This window comes from Polyodon spathula, chromosome 23 (assembly GCF_017654505.1).
Source record: "Polyodon spathula isolate WHYD16114869_AA chromosome 23, ASM1765450v1, whole genome shotgun sequence".
Lineage (NCBI taxonomy): Eukaryota > Metazoa > Chordata > Actinopteri > Acipenseriformes > Polyodontidae > Polyodon > Polyodon spathula.
Window position 1 is genome coordinate 23,264,748 of NC_054556.1, and position 17,732 is coordinate 23,282,479.

Below are 17,732 nucleotides of genomic sequence, written 5' to 3' on the forward strand. Positions count from 1 at the left end.
ATATGACCTAAACAAATATAAGTATAGGTCAGTATATGACAGAACATCAGATCTGGTTCATATTGAGTTACATATTTCAGTCAGATTGCTGAAGGCCTTGAGTGCATGTGTGCTGCCTCTTACAGCTGTGAGTATGAGCCTGTCCTGTTTACTGAAGCAACGAGACCCAGGGGAGTGCAGAATATGTCAAAACACACAAAGCTTTGTCTTTCCATTCACAGCTGCCGAGTCAGCTCAGGTTTCAGCGAGCGCTACCCTTCGCTCATCGACCGCCTTCCCAGCGCTGCCGCATCTCTGGAGGGTCTGGTCTGACCCTGTGCTCTGCTAACAACAGACTCCTTCAATATCAAGTCTCTAGGTACCCATTACAGGACTCAACATGAAGGATGATTAAATCTCTGGTCTAAGGCAGCAGACACACTGCTGGGCTACAAGATCACAAGCTTCTGGTTCATATCAGAGATCTCAGTTGGGTTCTACAAACCTATTGTTTCTATTATTGCTAGGTGCTGATCTTTGCATGGAAAAAGATAAAGGAATGGTAAGGTGGAAGCTTTCAAGGTATAACAGATAAGGCACTCCATTCTCAGCTCACGAGCACTGTCATTGCCATCATAATAAAGACCACTACAACTTTAGAAAGAAACCTGCTTAATCGGAATGAAAATTAAAAACAGGGACACGACTCCTATGGTTTTGTAGTAATTAGCATTTGAAAAGGGAAGTACAGTATATAAAACAGCTGGCAGGTTTAAAAGCCTCTGACATGGAGTCTGACTCCACATGGTAGGCTTCTGGCTTTACTGAGGGCTGAGCCTGATAAACATTGTCCTCTTTGCTGTGGACTCAACCAGGAGTGTTGCATTGTGTGCCTGAGCGTGCGAGAGGCAGTGCAGGGGGTTTGTTTGGGTTTGATAATTCCACCTGGGACTTGCACTTTAAAAAATGATTTTTTTTTTTTTTGAATAGCTAGAGATACAGTATGAGCAAAAGTTTCCACTTCTTGGAAACAGGGCGGGGTAGAGACGTGGCAGGCTCCAGAGAGGAGAAACAGCTACTTTATTGAATCCACAACTTTCATTGACTAATTGACAGCGTTCATGGCTGTGCAGAGAACAATTTTGAAGCCAAGAGCTGCATCTGCATTAATGCAAACCATGCAGGTTTCACAAAGAGAAATGGAATTCCACCACATCTGCAGTGCATTCCTCAGAGTGGCAGTCCTGAGTGTGTCTCCCTCGCTCAGCTGCTAATAGCAGGACACTAGTGTTGTTTAGCTGGAAGCAGTGGTGTGGTGTGTGGGTGCGTGTCAGGAAGTGTGAGGCTGTACTGTACGTTGTCCTGGTGCACCACAGCCCTGATGCAGCTGTAGGATGGGTGCCAATAGTGAGTTTACCCACTTCCCATTTAGGGAATAAAACATTTACTCACCCCTACTCTCCTGCAATAAGCAAATCCGTGCTATACAGAGGGCTACTGTAAAGCCAAGTCATTTTCTAATTTATTATGAAAATCGACTCAGGCACATTTAATGACGGGCAGAATCTAGTCTGATTAACCTTTAACCCACAATTCTGCCTGACCACCAACTGGTAACTGTATGTGACTCCTGGCCGAAACCCTTTATTGCATCATGGCTGATACATTAAACCTTTTTCAACACGCAGTCCTGTGTGGGGCTAATACTGTGTTGCAGAACGAAATGGGATTGGAGCATTTACTCATCCAGTGAATTTGCTGAGAATGGTGCTAACCTTTGTTTCATGTATATCTGCTATTTTGTATTCATTTCGGTCAAAGCTGGTGTGCATAAGGTCAGGTATGTTTAATTAAATGTAGATATTAAGTACAGAACAGAATAAACTCAGGTAAGTATTTTAGATAATGTAATCAAATGAAGTGCTTCTGCAAGTTGACAAGTATACGAAACCAATTCTGAGACTAATCTTTTTTTTTATTTTAAAAGGAGATTTATATTTTCTTCTCTCCACTGTTTCATTGGTTACAGAGGCAGGCTTCAATGGCACCTAGTTTCCATTTCATTCTCTCCCTTCCTCGTGCTCTTTCTTCTCTCGCCCTCTTTATCTCCCTCTCAAATAGGTAAGGCCCATGTGTTTGCCATGCCTGCTGCTGTTTTCCTTGGCACAGCGTAGTAAACTCTGGCAGACCCTGTCATGTGTTAAAGATCTGAGCGGTGGAGAGCAAGAATTTATTCGTCTTCTAAAACCACAAAGCGCTTCCCGTGTTTGAGTGTGAGATGGATCCAGGTACTTTTTTTTTATTAGATTTACATTAAATTAAATCTTCCCAGCCCTGAATAATCTCTGGGAAATCCTTGCCTCAGTGCATAGTGATGCCTGTTGGAAGTGGAAGGACAGAAAGTAAGAAAAACAACGTTTTTCAGGCATGTACAGCTGTGGCCAAAAGTTTTGCATCATCTAGAATTTTAGGATTGAGATAAAATAATAAAAAAAGAAACTATAAGAAAATAATTGTATTTAATATCATGTAATCAAAGAAACTACAAAATGATAAATCGCAAAAGTGTACCGGAAGCCATAATAGTAGTAGTGCTGCATGTTGGATTTCAAAATGTCACATTTATGTCAGCTTTTCGCTAAGTACAGGGAAAACTACAAAGTGGAAGGTAATTCAATATGTTAGCGTAACATTATTTAGCAGGTTTCATTCAGCCTTATAAATCAAAATGAGTTAATTCTAAAGGGTGATGCAAAACTTTTGGCCAGAGCGGTAGGTCCAGAAGCAGGTAACTGCCACGTTCTTCACAGGAGGAGTTCGGAGGTGTGTAGTGGTCAGCACAGCTATCCTGCCTGGAGAGAGATCAGCCCGCATACCTGCAACTCACAGCTGTATCAGAGCAGAACTAACGGAAGATCCACGAGTTCCCTCACCTTGTTTTCTCTTACTGTGTGTACTCCAACACAATCGCACAATTGCAATTCAAAATGATACGTGCATTTAAAACTCAGTACTTGCAAGTGGCTGTTAATCCTTGCATTTGGTTAGTTCCCTTGGGAGGTTGAAAAACTGATGGAAATATATTTTAATAGTTTTACTATACATATTTGCAAAAATACAATCAGCATGTTTGCAAGCTAGATACTAAATATGTACTTTAAACAAAAAGCATGCTGTTTCATAATAACATTGATAGCCTTCAAAACGGGCATTACCTACTAGATAACTGATCCTGTATTTATGTCACTCTCTGGGTCAGATTTGTAAAACTGTTCTCATCTGTTTCTTCCAGTTTATTTCACACAGGTTTACTGACATTCCCCATTAAACCTCTTAACACGCAATACACTGTATGTGTTCATGAAGTGTGAAGAGGGCTTGTGTTGTTGTCAAGGAAACGATCGCCGGCAGCTGATTCCATGGCAGGTGTGTTACTGTCCCGTCATTAATCGCCCTGTGTCCCAGTTCAGGACAGCTCTGACTTATCATAGCCACAGGCTTTAAGAGCAAATTTCAGCACACTAATAGTGTGTAATTTTATGGGGAGGGGCTTCCTTGACAACTGGAAGTGGATTCCTTCATGATGGCAGCCTGGCTGAACACGTTTCCTTCCTCCTGATGAATGTAGAATCACTTATTGATGGCAGACCTCCAAGACCGTGCTCAGTGTCTACAGTGAGGGAGCCTCTGTCCCCTGAACTAGGTCCATCAAGTCCAGTGGGGCAGGGCACAGTCTCCATCAAATTAGAAGAATACTGTTGAATTTTGAGTCTGAATTCATTTCAGATTTAAACCTAATCCTTTTCCCAGAATGTTTTAGATTTAAAGTAGTTTCTTTTTGCATTATTTTTCAGTAAGCCCAGTGTTGATGAATCTTTTCGTGTTTTAAATGCATTCAGTACACCGTCACACAGGGTAGGGTTGAGGTAAGGGTTGAGGCAATGAAAATAAATAATACTTGGTTATATCTAATATCGGTTGTGATGACAGTTCAGGCGTGTCAAGTCTGTCAACCAGGTTGTCCATTAACTGGACCACTATCGTTTCTATTTAAGATAGACTTTAATTTGATTTTGCAGGCTACAAAAGTTTTTAAAGCAATCAAAGTTAGCAGTAGTTGTTCATTCTTACAATGCATCATAGTTGCTTTCAGGAAGTAATTTACCCAGATAATCATCCAAGTCCCATTATTCCAGTTACTTGACAGCTTACAGTACTGGTATTTATTTCGGTGTTTAAGATAAAGTGTAACTAGAATTATTTTTAGAATTTACAGAGAATGGCGAGCACTGTAATATACAATGAATACAAGTAGTCTATTGTGCCTCAAACTTTTTTGACTGTAATTTGCAAGAGCTGGTGATTTTTACCAGACTATTGCTGCACACCAGTCCTGCAACATCTGCTCACATCTAAAAAACAAGATTTATAGGTGGTATTATGCTTAAATAAATATAGTTTTAAAACTGTAAATTATTCTTAAAAGCATAGTCCAAATCCCATTTGATCGGGCTGTGAGTTATATCTCTTCCTGCTAATAATCTTGGCTGCCTCGTAGCTCAAAGGCTGGAAGTTGGAATGCTCCTGGCTGGGTTTCCCTGTAGCCGCACTGTCGTCATCCTCATTTATTGAGGTTGGTGCGCTGTTAGAAAACCAGCAGCCGCCCAAGCAGCACCTGAGAATTGGTGGCAAGCTTCATGTGAGCATGATATGAAGCATGGTGAATATCAATGCAGGTTTAAGGATGGTAGAGCATGATATGTATGGAAACCCCCCCCCCCCCCTCTTCTTGAGCTCCAGTCAAAGCGTACCATCAACTTTAAACTAAAGAGGTGTGGTTTCTTTTAAACAGTATTGATTTATTCCTTTATCCCTGTCCTTTCAAAAAGATGAACCTTTTCCCAAAAACTTTCAAACCCATTAAAGGGGCTTCATGGGACTAAGGGTGATGACCTGTTATAACCAAAAAAAAGGGGAAGACTTAACTGGTACTTACAGATTGTAATAGTATCTCGTAGAGCGAGCATTACACAGTAGTAAGAGCATTTACAGACGCTCTAAAATTAGTTTATATATTTTGTGGGGTCACGTTTTCTCCCAGTGAGGTTTTTGTACCAGCACAACCACAACTGAAAGCTGTCCTGATGAAAACTCTCCCTGCTTCCCGCAAGCTGCTTTGTTCTTTTTGTTTTGATGTTAGGAGGTTAGATGACAGTGTGAGAAATGAATTGCAAATGTTTTATCTGATGTGTGCTGTATAATTCTGATTATCCGTGAAAGCATGGTGATCTCATTTGAGGACATCTATTTTGGCAGCGAAAACACGCCTGGGGCCGATATTATTGCATACTTCTGTTCCAGTTATTGCTCAATGTTTTTCATCATATGTGTTCACACATACACTGGATAATAATAATAATAATAATAATAATAATAATAATAATAATAATAATAATAATAATAATAATAATAATAAACCCAACTTTACATAAAAAGGCTATAATTCCATCAAGTAGCTCTGGTCCACAAGAGTGAGGAGAGTGTAATTCAGTCATCCACCTTAGCACTAGACCTCATTCAGTACAGTAGAAGCATTTAGTTTGCAGGTCTCAGAGGCTGGTTGTTGTGCTTATACAGGTCCAGATGTGCTGCTGGCCCCTGCCACAGAGGTCTGTGTCTCCTGGTGCTGATCAAGAACAGGTCTGTCAGGCTTACAAGAAGGGTAGCCAAGACAAAATCACACACACATTTCTGCTGGATTTATTTTTCCTGAAGGGGTATAATATATTCATACAGCTTCTGAATTGTTCCATGACTTAAACATGGAGGATTCAATGTACTGAACTGTGGGAATGTGAGATTTGGAAAACACACGGTGGCAAATTGTTCTTCTATACATGTCAGGGTTGAAAAGAAATAAAAACACATTGACTTAATTTAAACCGAAGACATAACAGAGAGGACCTCACAGGATGTCTCTCCTTCTGTCTAGTATGAAGAGCTCAGCCACCAGCTTCTTGTGTCTATGTAGTTTATCCACCCAGGAGAAGGCTATTTCCATGTATACTGTACACGCTGAGGTTATCACTTCAATACTTTGAGATAAAACCGAGGCGGCACATTTCACCAGTTTAACATTTTTTGTGTGTTAGCAGCTTAATAAACTTTGCTATTCACATACACTATTCTCTGGTCTGTTTGAACAGTTTAAACAGTTTAATGCAAATCCTGATGCTCTTTGACTCTATATTAAGCCAGCTGAAGTTTTCTCTGAAGGGCGACTTCTTGAACTACTTACAGCATTATTACATACAATGGCAATACAGTGAAATGAGATACGCGAGAAATCAGGGTTGTACATGTAACCTAGAAATGGGTTTGGAGCCTCCAAAAGGTACAGTAGCACAGAAGAGTTTAGACTCGGTTACAGATCAAAGATTTACAAGACAGGAGACTGAAGCCCTTTATCTAGGGGTCCACCTGCTCTAATGTTTTGCCTGTCATAAATTCGGTCACAGATATTCAATAGCTGCCAAGCAAGGTTTACGAGAGGATTCATCCCTACTTGATTTTCAGCCTTACCAAATTTATTACAGTGTGTACCTGCCAAATATAAATCAGCCCAACAAACAGTGTCTGCTCAACGACAGCCCAATAAATCCCAGCGTCAATAACAGTTTACAGCTAGGGTTATGGAGGCCAGAGGCAAGTCACAACCAAAAGGAGAGCTAGCTCTGTACTGGAGAGTGGAAGGATTCATGATCTCAAATAGGAATACACCACCTACTGGCTGCATGTGCCGTGCACACCCACCAACAAGGCAGAGATAAATAGATAGCAGGCTGATCCATAAAAAGTAAATCATTTTTACTATCCACTAGTTGATCCAAGTTATGAGCGTCCAAGTCTACTGGCAGGGAGTAGCCGCACACTGGAGCCTTCACTGTCCCAAAGTGAGCATCTAAACCATTGAAAAAATGGATCTAGTTCCTATTCATGACTAGCATTCAGTGCTTGTATCTTATAACTCCCTCTCACTACTAGGGTTAGCACTATCTGGAATGCATGATAACTTCCTTCCAGTCTAGAAATGAAATTGAGAGAAGCATCCATACAACTAAAGATATATGTGCCTGCTTTAAATTCCTCATACTAAGAGTAATATTGGAAGATTTTAAAAGTTACAGAAAAACTCTCACATAAAGTTTTTGCATATCAGAGTTTGTTTATTTTGTACACTGTTTTCATGGTAGAACGCACGGTAGAGTACACTTCAATCGGTTGTCCAGTTACTTTCAGGTTACGTCCCACTGGCTGGTCCGGTTATGTGCTCGGCTGAGCATATGACAATTAAATCATTCAGCTCAAGAATTTCCTGAAGGTTTTATTTTCCTGCCAACTGAAGCAACACAATAAAATCCAGGATCCAGGGGTCAGACTCAATGACATGCCCAACTGCGTTCTCAAATCCCTGCTTCCCGGTTTCTGACTGGCTACTGGAAAGCATCCACCTGCTAACAAGTGAGCACACGCTAAAGGAATTCTGTAGCGGGCTTCATATTCATATTTAGAACCCTTGTGTGATAACGTGTAATTGTTACCCATTCAATGCAATTTGCTTAGCTGTGAAATTCAGCACACCATAAAACAAATGATAAATAAATAATAATAAAGCACTGACATTTTACTGAACTGAAATCGTTGCATTTCATTATATGTTAGACAGTACAATAACTGTTACAGTTCGACCATATTTTATATTTTATCCCCTTCTTTATGCTGTGAGTCCTGTGGCCTCCTAAAAACACGACTCTGCTGCGTTCTTTAATAAGGTAAAACAAGATTAAGTGATATAAAAGCAATCTAAAATATAATGAGAAAACGAATTCTCTTTTCCAAGGAATGGATCCCAAGGGTACTCGTTAAGTCCTGGTATTGGCTTGCTGTTGCCTATGAAAAGCTATTGGAATTGAGGCCTTTTCCGAGCGGCTCATGTTTTATGAAGCCAGTGGAGGAACTTTACTGCAGGTCTCTGAGTTTCCTCCTGTGATTCATGGGGAGCACTTTCCTCGCTCCGGGGGGAAGACACAATTACATGTATTTAATCAGATACATCTGTGCACATGTCTGCTTGCCTTTGTTTATATATATATATATATATATATATATATATATATATATATATATATATATATATATATTACTAAATGTATTTTAGTTAGGGTACGTCACATACAAATTGTAGTCGTTAAAACCCATGATTCTGAGTTATTTATATAGGGTTGGGCCAACAAATAGGAACTGTAGTGCTGTCAATATAGTGCAGGGCCACCATGATCTGTCAGGACAACTGGGGTTTTAAATCTGTCCTGGGGGGATATTGTATTCCTTTAAGAATGTTGTGTGTGCCTTCAAGACAATTGTGATTGGAAATATGAAGCAGTCTGGTGGGTGAGTGCCTGCCCTCTACAATGATATCCAATCACATTTAGCACACAGGTGACTATATAGCTAAATAAGTCAAATGTTTCAGACTAATGTGGGTGTATGTTAAGGTTGTGTCCTATCAAGCAGATAAATATTGCAGGTCAGAGAAAGATGATATAAATTAGAAGGTATAAATAGTGATCACTGGTTTCATTTCTTAATTTTCTGCAATATATTTTGTGTCCCAGGAGATCAGTTAAAAGTAGAAAGGGCCTAGTGGCTCGTTTCACAGACCCTGATAAGTCCTAACCTTAGCTGTACTGTATTAGCGCTAACCAGGGTCTGTGAAACCAACCTCTGGAGACATAGTGCTGGAGGGATGAGAATGGAGCGTTCTAGGGCTCAAGTCAACAGAGAAATGATTTCAGAGCAATACTGTAGCTGGTTTTTCAATTCAGAGCCTAAACCGAGCTGAAGTCTTAATTGAATTGTAGAGGCAATCGTTCAAGAGGACCTCACTGTTTTTGAAAGCCAGTAAATGGAGTGTGACAATTACTCTCAAGTTCAGCAGCCTCTGGCTACCCTGACCTTCACTCACTGCCTGTAATTAAACAGTGTAGGATTACAAATGGAAATCTTTGAAAAATCAACGCATTCTTCACAACAGCTAAACAGAACCAGACACTGTGTACATAGAAGCAGCCAGAGAAGGGTCCTGGACAGCCTTGAGGCAGGTTTCATTCTACACTGGGTCAGCTGCTCCAGTAAAAAAAAGAAAAATCTTTAGATTCAAAAAGCATTTAATCAAGGTTTTCTTTTGGATTTGAAACGCAATGTTTTGGCATTCAAAATAGATGGCTGAATTCCTGTTTGATAATTGGTTCAATCATATACAATTATTTATCGCTGTAGTTTATCAATTAAGCTGTGAATCATAACATGCATTTTCTTTCCCCTCCAAAGTAAAGTTTCCACTTAGAATAAAGAATTGCTAATATAACTAAACATCATTGTTTTTTCTCAAGAGAAAATAAAAGCAGGTTTACAGCCGTGTGATTTACTGACGTTTCAGCTATAAAATGTATCTGGAGTGGGCTGCTGTGGTATTGTTTGCTGTGGTTTTGTTTACAATTCCTCTTTGTTAACTTTATTTCGATAGCAATTACATGGTGATTTGAAAGACTACATCATAAAAATGTTGAAAATGTTCAGAAAAATAGAATTTTTTTTTAAATTCAGCATTCATTTGGGCTCACAAAAATAAAGTATAATAATCTTTCCAAGTACTTTTTTTTGTGATAGAGGAAAACAGTTCCCAAAGTATGATACAAAACAGGCTGTTTTCTGTTCTCTCTTTTAATTACATAATGGCAGAATTCACTGCATTGTCACTGTGCTAAACACTACTAACTAACTATTTTCTTGTCAGCATCATGAACCTCAGTGTAGCCAGCAATGCGTTGCCAAGCAAATGATCTGGACTTGCACCTGGACTCGAAATGGCTGTACAGAATGTTGACATGACTCCAAAACGACTGTGTTCTCTGTGTCTCATAGCATGGGCTGGAATTGTTTTTATTCCTCATTTGAGAATTTCGCTTCTCATTGCACAACACATTTTGAAGTTTTCTAGTTATTTGTTCATTCCTGTTCTCTGACTCTCTTGCACACCTGTTTACCAGTTGCTCGCTCTCTCTTTTCTGCTTTTTCACTTACACATACTTTGCTGTTTTATTGAAGTTTTTTTTTATTACAGTCATATATATATATATATATATATATATATATATATATATATATATATATATATATATATATATATATATATATTGGAAAAGGCATGCAGTATGTACCTTTTATATAGGATTTCAGACTGGAAACAAAAAGGGATCCAAAGTTTCCAAAGCTGCTTACGAACAATGCTCCAGAATGTAAATTCCACTAAATCTCTCACAGTCTATACATGACCACTGATGAGACAAGCAGGGATCTTATGGGAAAAGCAACCCTTCGAAGAGAAAGCTGAGAGGTGAAGAAAGACGAAACAACACAAACTAAACCATCAAGCACATACTGTTTTATTATTCCACATGTATTATTAGCCCACAGTACAGTTTTACTAAACAACTCATTCATAATCAAATAATCTAAGCCTGGCCAAGCCAGCGAAACCTGTAGACCCAAGCTTGCAGTTGTAGAGAATTCTTGTTAGCTTTGGTGTTAAAACTGTTTACACAGGATCTGTAAGGCGTCCATATATAAGGGCATGCTGTCAACAGTAGCAGAAAAACACCAAGAGACCAAACTATTCCACTGTGTTATGTACCTGAAGGACCTCTATTGTTCTCTGTATTGGTATATGATGCTAACAGGCCACATCGCAGAAAAGTGTGCTTCACTCACAGTAATTCTATGATCATTACACTTCTAAATGGAATGGAGAACCATAGCTACTATGTATGCCTTAAATGACAAGCAAAGAGTGAGCAAGTGTTCCAACCTGTGCAAACATGTCACCATGCCAACCAAGTTTCAAACTTTTACAAACACACTAACCCATTCACATGACAGCCAATTCAATTTGCTAGGGAGGAGGTATGGTGGTTTAATGATATATATATATATATAACAGCAAAACAAATCTTACAATTAAGTTACCTCAACTTCTGTCAAGAAAAAAAAAATAGCTGGTAGAAAATACTTTTAATTTCTTACACTCTAAATGAAGAAATAACTTGGAGAAGAAAATGTGAAGGTTTAAGTAAATAAAAGGAAATTAAGGATAATGCAGAATATTAAGAAGCAATAGTGCAGACTTATAGTTTTTTTGTCACTCCCTGCTGCTGTTGCTTTGTGGTCCATTTCCTGAGGCTTGGCAATATGTGACATGGTAGCATAGGCCTGACACAAGTGTTCAGCAAGTCAGTTGTAGTCACTCATGACACAAGAAATAAGCCACACACAAACACACAAAACAGCGTTGAAATTACAGTACAGCCACGAAACATCTCTCAGTAAAAGAGTAACACATGTGTGATATTTACATTGGATCATTCACAAGAGCTAAATCAAAGAAAACTGAGCACAGCTAAAATTGAGATAATGCAACAAATTGGGGAATGGAAAGAAATAAGATAATTACTACAAAAGATGAAAGGGAAATTGAAATAATCAGATTTTTGTTTCTCTTTGAAGATCAAATGTTATGCCATCCTTCTTTCGTCTTCAAGTCCTCCCAGCAATGTTTTATTTTTATTTTTTAATTCTTTGTGGATAACAGAATTCTTGAAGAGCATGCCATCCTATTGCTTGTTTGCAGGCTGCCTGTGTGCTCTGTTGTAGAGGAGTGCAGATTTACAGGCTATTGGTTGGAGAGCAGAAACATATGGCCATTCATTGTGAACCTATTAATCTCGCATCAAGATTCAAGGTGATAGTGCAACCACTATGAGCAGTCTTGGCCCAAGTGACACATCCCATGGTAAGAGGTCTGTTCTTATTGAGCCCTAATGAATGGTGTGTTTTGAACAGGACTATTCTCTAGGGGACCATACATCATAAACTGCTACTTTGAGTGGCTGGAGAAAAATTATAACCATTACTCCAATTACATACATTGATTAAGTCCATCTGTTGGTTGTTAGAAAAACAATGGAAAAAAGAAAATGCAAACCTCGAGTAGGTTTTATTAGTTTCTACTTAAAGTTGCAAAGAAATGCCTTCCAATATAATTATTATTAATGTGCCAGCCTATCAATTGGAAACTGAGCGTAGAAGAAAATATTACAGATGAAGACAGAATAGGAGCAAATTATATGCAGTGGCCTGGATCCATTGCTACAGTAGTGTCCCTAAGGCATTTCTGGGGAGGGTTTGCTAGTAATTTGGCCTGGATTCTTTATACATGCCAACAAGCTGTTCATACTGTAATTATCTAAACCAAAACTCCAGTTGACTGGGTTCTAAAAATATAGCTTATACTTATATTTTACTTCCCATTCGACTTCAGCCCATGTCGTGTTTTTTTTTAGAAGCACCAAGGAAACCCCCCGAATTGCATGACCTATTCCTGGGATAAGCATGAATAGCTGGTTTATCCAGAGCAATTCTCCAGTACTGTAAAATGTTCTAAAAAATGTGAGCTTTGGCTTTTCCAGGCAGGGTATATGTTGGTTAAATCATGCCCTACTAATGCAAATGAGAGCAACACCCACTCGCTCAGAGAGTGTACAAACAAAGGGGTTATTTTTAATATGTAGCCTGACTACACCAGATCAGTGCGATAAAACACGGAATAACATTAGATCATAATTGATCAGGTTCTTTTTAGTCAGATACTAAAATACAGCAAACAGTGCCACCAAGAAAAATACATATGAAATCAATGAGAATGTTTGCATTTGAAGCAGCACCACGTTGTTCAATATCTTTATATATGACCACAACTGTTCAAGTGATCAATTACAGATTTTCCATTAACAGATGCTTAAAACTATCAATAATTCAATTAGTTGGTACTCAATAAGGCATAACAGTGAACCGAGTGGAGAAGCTATTATAAAGTCATAAATCAATTCCAAAGTGTTAGTCAATAATATATAAAATGTGCACTAATCAAATCAACTTATAAAATTATAAAAATAAAACATACAAGTGACAAATAAATAGGTGAAAGATAACAGGGACATTATTGACTGTTACATGAGACTGACCTTCAAAGCTGAATGTTCTCAACATTCTGTTTGAAGCTCAGTAATTCAGCAGCTACTACTAAGATACAATTATCTAAATGAGCCCTCAAGCTCATAATGTAATTGAAACAGAAGGTCTTTGAGTCTGCCTATTCAGACACCTGGACAGATAAAATGAGCTTGAAACCTCAACCAGAGTGACACTGAATGTTCCCCAGCGGAGCTACTGTGTTACACAATGGTGCAATTAAAGAGGGGCATTTCTCAACATAGTGCACAAACTTCAAATAGAAGGCGGTTTGCAAAGAGGATCATGAAGTTGTACATCAAAAAAAAAAAAAAAAAAATACAGTCCTCCTCTTTGAGGTGTTATTGGATACGTTTCATTCTAATAGGAGTTTTTTCTAACAAGGAGGGGTATATGTTGTCCGCAGGATGGATCAATTTACATATCTAATGACTGACAGCAACTTTAGAATGATCAAAGAACGCCTGGATTCTTTATAAAAATACCATCTTGGTGCATGCAAATCAAAAAACTAATCAAATCCATGACAACCCCACAAGCCTATGCACAATGACATGCCCTACTTTATTGATACACTGCTAAAGTGTTTCTTGGCTCCAGTTCAAAACACATCAAGAAATCCTGAAAATCAGTGGAGAAAAGCCAGGTGTGCATAATTCTTTGTACACATGGTATTTCTCAAGTGACTTGACGCCAGGATTTATTGTTGATAGTGGTCTATGATTTCTTTTTGACTATAGCAGTTTGGATGATTTAACTGATATTACGATGCCAACCTGAAGTCAGTTTAATCAATTTGAATGGTAATTTTGCTGTTTTTTTCCTAGGCTTTTTTTTCCCAAACAAATGATTTGGATTTCCCATGGTTTAATGTTAATTACCACTGTGTTTTCTATGCTTTACCACACTTCTCTCTTCCTTGCCATGCTCTACATGCTTTAGCATGTGAACCATCTAGAAGGGAGGCTGCATTGGAGGCCTGTGTGAGAGTTACTTTAAGGGTGACCTCTTAGCATTAAGAGCAACAGAGCAATGAGAGAAAGACAAATCGTACAATCAGCACTGCCATGCGAGTACGACCATGAAAAGAGCAGGGGGTACCCTCGGCAATGGACTTGCAAAGTCTAACATTATAAATAAGCCTATAAGCTCAGTTCAATTGCTCTGTAAAGAATGAGTCACTAGTTTTGCATGCACACCAGTAATTGAATATGTGAACACATCAAATCACAAAAATCCTTTTCAATTTGGTTTCCTTTGTTTGTAGGACACCTTTAATCAAGTCATCAGAAATGATCATGTGTGTGTATCTATCTATCTATCTATCTATCTATCTATCTATCTATCTATCTATCTATCTATCTATATATATATATATATATATATATATATATATATATATATATATATATATATATATATATATATATTATATTACAGCAAGATGTTAAATGAGATGTATTGTATGAATTGGATGTGACTGAGTGACCTGATTGAGTGGGTTCATACATCTGGTAAGGCAGTAGAGTTAAGCTGCGGCTTAGTCAGGTTCCTTTTAGATTTTTTGGATTCAAGAGAGATGCTCGATCCTGTCTTGTTTGCTCTCCACTCAGTTTGGCTTCTTATTCGAACTACTACAAGAGACGTCAGTCATAGTTAAAACAAAGTATTATTCAAGCCATTACAGATCTGCGAAGGGAGAACTCCTGGAGCCAAGTGGGAAGGTTTGCTTTAAATGTTGAGCACATTACATTCTCCTTAGTGACATATTTATGTAATTTCATGGATTTCATATCTTCCGATGTTTCATATTTACAGGAGAAGAATGATTGGGATGACGTTTTATCTGTCCAATGAGTTTATTATCTTTGTAGATTCTAAATATGTTCCTTTCCCAATAACAGCCCTTGTCTTTGATATGGCCCACAGTGTTTTTTTAGGTCAGAGTTTTCATTACAACAAATGAAATGGCCAGTGTTATAGAAAGTCTTTGCTGTACAGTGGTTATTATACTCACTTGCAGTGTGCAGGGTTGCCAGTCTCTTTCCGGGCCTTCAAGGAGAGTTAAATGAAATAAACAAGAAACAAGACCCTATCTGGAAAAAGCTCAGAGGCTGGCATGGACTGGCCTGGGGGGGGGGGTCTGAGGGGTAATGGAAAACCCAGACTGAGCTCCAGGCTGCCTCTGCACACCTTTGTACTGATGCCAGCAGAGCTCCATCTTCACAGCCTTTAATCTGTGGCACTGCTTGATCTACTAAACCAAACTGTCTGCTATACTGCATGAATTACAGAGAGAAAGAAAGAAAGAAAGGTAGACCATACAGTGCATTAAAAACCCAGCACTAAGATGCTCAAGTTAAAAGAGACACTTTGTCAGTCTTTTGTGTTGTACTATTTCCACTAGGGATAAACAAGGCTTTTTCTTGCCCAACCAAAGTGTTCACAAAAAAGACTGTATATCCCATTGATACGCTAAAAGAAATGATTCATTGCACACCTCACTTTGCTTGTCGCTGTTCTGATGCCTTTGATCTGTTCTGTCATAATGCCTTGTTGCCGTGGTTTTTACCTGCCCTTTTGATAAAAGTGATTAAAAAAAAATCTTGCATTTCTTTTTAGCTCCATTTCCTCTCCTTTATATTTCCCTTGTTCCTTCACTAACTCTCAGAGCTTCACTTGCTCTATGCCCCCTTTATTCTCCCTCTCTCTCTTCCCACTCTCTACCTCACTTTTCCTCTTTCTCTTTCTCTGTCTATCTTTCCCCCTTTTCCATCTCTTATTCCCCCTGCCATCTCTTCTGTCCCTCACACTCCCTCTCTTGCTCTCCCTCATGCGCTCCCTTTCTGACCCCCTCTCTCCCCCAGGGGAGTGTCAGCCCGCTCAGCTCCAAGTGTTTGCACAGCTGGCCCCTGAATCCACATGGGGGGAAGATGTGTAGGGGATCGGTCCTGGAAAACAAACAGTGTGTGGATTCAGGGTAATGAAGCTAAGATGCCCTGGGGCAGGTCTGTGAGGTTAAAGGGGGCCAGCTGTTATAGACAGAGGCTAGAAGAACGGCAAATGACATAAATAGATAGATCTGTTCAAAAAGAACATTGATAGATAAAACAACTGTAGACATAGAAACAGACTTATTGACAGACCAAAAGTGACAAATAGAGCAGGAGTAGGTACTAGAGAGATAGATAGACCAATGGCTTTTTATAGTTGTTATTGTAAAGTGCCCTGGGATGCTTTGCATGAAGCATGCTATATAAAAACAAATTGTATTGCTTTGTATATAGATAGCTAGATAGACATACAGACTGTGAAACATGTGGATGAATGTGTGGAATGTGGAATGTGGAATGAAACTAGAGCTCCAGAATGGTGGAGTGAGGAATGGTTGGTCTGATGAGGTAATGTGTTTGAAGAAGAGGAAGCTGTAGATCTGAGATCTTATCACAGATAGAGAAAGAGGGGGCATATGGGTGCAATGTTCAATAAATCATATCTGCTATCACAAAGTGTGTGACTCTATGTGTGTTTAATGATACTGTCAAAAAGAAAAGTTATAGTCACTCTTGAATTGTATACAACAGCCATCTGACTTAATGCTTTTGCGATGAAAGGTATATATTCCAGGCAAAGATTTACTGCACATATGTGTGCATTTATTATTACAGACGTCATTCTTGTTCCACTTTCAATAATTCTTCTCACCTGACAAGCGCTTGAAACATTAAACATAAGATTGTAATGCCAAGCACAAACAGTGCTTAGCTGAAAACTGTATTTTTAAAACAGCTTGTCTTATCACAGCTACTTGCACAGACCTACAAATCCTGATCCAAGATTAAAATAAGCAGTATTCTAGCTGTCCAAAGTTATCTACATGGCCAGCTTTGTCTCTTTGTATAAATTAATTACTGTATTTCTTATAAATGCCATAGTTACATGTTTTTATTGGCTGTACTTCTATAGCTTGCTATTATTCATAATAACTGTCTAATATAACATATTTATGATGCATTATTGATTGTTTGTAACAGATCCTTAATCTGAGGATTTTTATGGCATCCGTTGTCAAGCAAAATTACATTTAGTAGAAAAAGACATATCATGAATGTTGTAAAACTACAACAAAACTATATAAAGATTATCTGGATTTCAATGGTTCATCTATTTAGCAATTTGGACCTTTTTCTTAAGCCTCGTTTCCAAGCAACTTTCGTACATTTTTGCCACTGCATGCAAAAAGATTTCAGAATATTTTTTAGTAGCTGTAACATAAATAGCTCTGAGAAAGGCAGTTGGCTCACAAGAGGAACGGTTCAGCTTTGTTTGGATATGTCATAGTTTGTTAAACCAGTAAAGTAGTAATATCTTCCACACCGGTATAGACCTTGCCTCTTAAATTTAAGACAACAAGTCATAGGAGGAGAATGAAGTTAATATTACAACACATCAGTAGCCCCATGGATTATTTTATGACTTGTTTGGTTTTTCCTTTTCCAAATAACTGTGTATGTCTTGCACTGGATGTCAACACGTACTGAATCTGTCCCCATTGTGTGGAAGTACTTGACTAAATCAAGTGTCAACAGAAAGGTTGATTGTCACGG